This window comes from Callorhinus ursinus, unplaced genomic scaffold (genome assembly GCF_003265705.2).
Source record: "Callorhinus ursinus isolate GAN/ISIS: 27379988/994484 unplaced genomic scaffold, GSC_fseal_2.0 scaffold20, whole genome shotgun sequence".
NCBI lineage: Eukaryota > Metazoa > Chordata > Mammalia > Carnivora > Otariidae > Callorhinus > Callorhinus ursinus.
Window position 1 is genome coordinate 7,945,885 of NW_027397082.1, and position 4,473 is coordinate 7,950,357.

A 4,473-nucleotide genomic window follows, 5' to 3' on the forward strand; every position below is an offset into this window, starting at 1 on the left:
CCCCGTTGGTGCCCAGCAGCAGGTCACAGTGGCACCTCTGTGTTTCCGCATTGACCAAGTGAGGGCTGTCCATGGGAGCCCAAATGCCAAAGAGGCCAACATGTCTTGGAATGAGGGCCAGCGTCCAAAGACACACACCGCACAGAAATCTCCAGTTCCAGGCAAGTGCTGTAGCAGCCCCGTCAGTCAGGGCTTCTGAAGGCTGTACAGCATGCCTTCACCATCGCAGCATATCTGGGCAAAGGGAAGAAGAGGAAGGCAAAAACAAAAACAAACAAACAAAAAAAACCCCAAAACGAACAAAAAAATAAAACTCAAGGTACGGCTCCCAAGCTGGAGATTAAGCCCTAAAGGGCTGGCTGCGAATCACCACGGTGGGAGCAGTTCTCTCCCCACACCCTCCTTGCCTTTCCCGCTGATACCAAAGTCCCTCTCTCACCCACAAGCACACGCCAACCTTTCACTTTGTTCCCTAGAGCTCAGACACTGGGGCTGCTCAGAAAGATCTGGGAGCTTGCAGAGCATTGTGGGTACTGACATGCAAATGAGGAGCGCAACCAAGCGTGTCCCACATTGCTTCAGAGGACCTGAATTTTTTATGGCTTGTATGTGCTTTTTGATGTTTTCATTGTCTCCAGCATAACTGATATGCATTGCATTCTGATTCTGACAACTAGAAGTTTCTTTCTTTCTTTCTTTCTTTCTTTCTTTCTTTCTTTCTTTCTTTCTTTCTTTTTCTTTCTTTCTTTCTTTCTTTTTCTTTTCCTGGAGGTGGTCTTCTCTGCCTCAAAACAAAACAAAACAAAAACAAGGGGGGAGAAAAACAAAACAAAAACCAAAAAAATCCACCGTAACAAACGGAGGTTACTTTAAGAAGTGAAATATTTTAAGCAAATCCAACCACAGGAGCAACCAGGAAAGGAAAACATGTTGATTCTCTTAAATTCCTTGGAGGCAAACAACTCCAGCTTTCCTACCTCACTTAAAGGGACAACTTCCAGAAAGGGGGGGTGCTGTTTTTCTCATGGTGGTCAGTGGTGAGGAGGCTGTTGCTATTATGAAATACGCCCTCCCCATCTGTTTGCACTTGCTCCTAATGAAGTTGGGGAAGTTCATTTGGAAAAAGTGAGAGCCTTACAGGACCTCCTCCCCTACACACACACACACACACACACACACACACACACACACACTTCAAGGACGAAGTGAACTTTTAAGGGGATCATTTCATTTTATAGCCATTTGCCTTTAAAGGATCCAGAACACCATCTACCCACTCCAAATACCTCAGATTCAGTGGTTTTTCTGGTTTGGCTGAGGGAAGGAATTGCTGGACAAATCACAAGAAAGACATTTCGGAGAGAATCCTGCCAACTGCCCACCCCCCAACTCAGGTGACTAAGATTGTCAGGTAATGGGCTGGGTCTGAGAGAACCTGTCAGAACCTGGACACTGGACCTTCCGAGCATTCCAGCTTCGTTCCAACCTTAACCACACAAAGAGAAAACAGGGCAAATCTTGTCGATGTGAACACAATGGCAATCTCTATAACAATCCTAATGAACCTTGCATTTTGCTTGCCATTCTGCTCATCCAAGGATTTGCGACTCATCGTTCCAACCTCCACAGATCTCCTTTGTCCAAATTCAGCATCATTCTTTCCATTCAGCAACACGCTGTGCTTCCATCGGCCTCGGATGACTCGTCCGCCAGGAACAGACAACTTTCCCACTCCCCAGTGCCCCTACTCCCCACCTTCCATATCCAGGACAAGTTAGACCCAGTTGCTCTTTGCCATCCCTCTTTGGAACTTTCTCCCACATTCCTCCACCTTCGCTGCAATTCCCCCACAGGTTCCCACTGCCTCCAGGTTCCGAGGCCAGAACTGCAGAATGGCACCCTCAGGGGCAGAACTGCTCCTCTGGCCACTTCTGTCCCCATCCTCAGCTTCCAGCTGCTTTCCTGGCTCACAGGCAGTGTTCCAAGTATTTCTGAATGAAAGAAGGCAGCACTCCATGTTTATTAAACAGTTTCAGACACTTGGCATCTAATTTCCACTAAAGGCCTGAGAGGTAGGTATTAGCATTTTCATTTCACAGGTGATAAATTCGAGGCCCTGAGAGGGTACACGACTTGCCCAAAGTCCCCAGCTGTTAAGTGTCCAAAGTTCAGAGATCTCCTGGTGACATACCCTTTCTCCAGAAGAGACACCTCTCAGTCCCTTCTCCATTGTGAAGACACTCCCACAAATAACATTTCTGGAACCTCCGCAATGACCCCGTCAAGTAGATATTAATAACAACCCTGCTTTACAAATGCAGGACCGAGTAGCATAAATCCCTGCATTCCTATTGCAGTTCTGTTCTTTTTCCAGAACCTTCTTTGAAAGACCACAACAACTGCTGTGATTATAAAGGAGTCTGATTCTCCCCTGGCCTAAGCCACTGGGAGGGGAGGAAGGTCGGTGAGGAATTCCAAGAAGCTATGTTAACCTTTTCAATTATAAACGCCTTTAGGGACTTAATTCACGAAACCACTCTGAAGACCACAAGCATTTATGATCCTTCTAAATATGCCCACATGAGCCTCCAGAAGCATCTCAGGTAGTCGGAACCCAGCTCCGTAAAACACATAAATGCATTTAAAATAGCAGTAACTGTTTCCACCCTTCGATTTCTTTTTAATGACTGAGTGTACCCCAAATAGAAGTGTGGGCAGCCACCCCCTTTAATAGCACTTTTTATATTTAACTTATCAGGATATAAATGGAAGCACAGTGGGCTCACATAGCAGCTCTGGGTTTATTTGCTTTCAACTTCAGAGCCAGACAGTCCTGAGTTCGTACTGACAATAAAAATAAAGAGAGACCCAAGCAAGCGTTCTCACCTCATCTCCGGCTTCCAGCCATCATGCCCTTCGGTACATCCAGTTTTCTCCCCCGGCAGCATCTGAGAGCTCTCCCGTGGGGAAAGGAGAGAGATGTCAAATGGGCTCAGCTTTTCAGATAATGAAAAGGGAGAGGACTTCTCGAGAAAGGCTTTGTGGTGGTGGCTACAGTAGGGCTCTAGGAAAACTCAAGCGGAGCAAATCAGGGCGAACCCAAAAAGAAACAATATTCCGCACTTCAAATTCGAGCTGTCCAAACTCCCCGCGCCCAACCCCTCCCCGGCACCCTCACGTTGTTTAGACTTCAGGCTCTTGAAGAAAATGTATTTCTTTTGACATTTAATAATGTCTGTTGACACGCAACATCCCTGCTAGGGCTTTTCATTTTTTTATTAAATGATGTAAATTCTGTAACTGAGACCAGTTGTCATCAAACATCAGAAGGCCAATCATGCCTCAAGTCATCAATATTTATTGTCCCTGGTGGGGGAGAGGCTGTTTTCAGTTTGGGGCAGATGGGTTTAATTTTTTAAGTGGGATAGTTAAAGCAGACGCACCTAGGATAAAATGTCAGGTCAGCGAGGATCTGCCGACATGGTACAATTGAGATGTTCAAGCAGCTGGAAGGAGGGGGGGACGGGGAGAGAAAGCTATCCAGGGAGAAGGGAGAGAGGGAAAAAGGAGGGGAGGCACAGACCAGGGAAGGGGGAAGAAAAAGAAGGGAAAAGAGAAAAACAAAAACAAAAACATATGCTCATCGACGCGTAGCATTTACAGGAACCAAAACCTCCACTGAAGGATATGCAGAAAGACCTGGGGAAGTGAGGAAGATGCCAGGCTCTGGAAGGGCAGGCTGTGCACCCCAGAGGTGGAGAAAGTGAAAGTGAAGTGCGGGAGAAGGAGGGAACGTGAAAGAGAACCTGAAAGAGAAGGCAAAAGGCAATAAATAAGATAAAAATGTGAGCGAAAGCGAATGACGAAGAATGAGAAAGGAAAAGGAAAAATGAGAGTAAAATAGAAAGGGAAAAGAAAGAAGGACAAGGGATAGGGGGATCCGTAGAGAGAGAAAGCGAGAGAAGGAGTGAAGGGAGAGGCAGGGGCGGGAGGGCCGGCCTGGGAGGCGGGGCCGTGGCGGACCAGGAGACAGGCCGCGCGGGAGGGGGCTTGGGAAATCTTTGGGCAGGCCAGTCCAGGGTCAGTCAGGAGTGGGTGGGGTTTGTCTTTGGCACCCTCGCCTGGACTGCCTGTGCCCCCTCCGCCTCTTAGAATTCCCCTATTACAGGCAGGCTTCTGGAAGGTTCTAGAATTTTCTCACACCTGACCCTCAGGGAAGGCTCTGAGTATTTCACTCACACTGAGCCATAAATGGCTAGTAAGTCTTAATGGAATACTTCTGGCTGGGCTCAAGTTTTCCTTGCTCGATTTTAGTTCTAATGGCAAATTCTGAGACATTGGGCATCCAAGTAGGGAAAATTTTAGGGGATGTGAAGCTGGTGGCCAGAGTCTCATCCTATAATCAAGTCTGTCCTGCTTCCTGAATGTTCTGTGGGGTACACTTTGCAGACCCAAAGTTCTGTTTTTGGAGTA

The 4,473-nt window shown here is 47.2% G+C and overlaps 1 long non-coding RNA gene across 2 annotated transcripts; it reads right to left on the reverse strand.

Annotated features, from left to right (window-relative positions):
* Positions 1–1,211: 1,211 nt before the first annotated feature.
* LOC141374680 (uncharacterized) lies at positions 1,212–3,972 on the reverse strand. Of its 2 annotated transcripts, none has more exons than XR_012381763.1 (3): positions 3,444–3,972; positions 2,887–2,948; positions 1,212–1,991 (listed from the first exon to the last, which is right to left on the reverse strand). It is a non-coding gene; the product is annotated as an uncharacterized lncRNA (long non-coding RNA). The 2 variants fall into 2 exon arrangements; XR_012381762.1 differs by having other exon boundaries at positions 2,887–2,957.
* Positions 3,973–4,473: the final 501 nt, after the last annotated feature.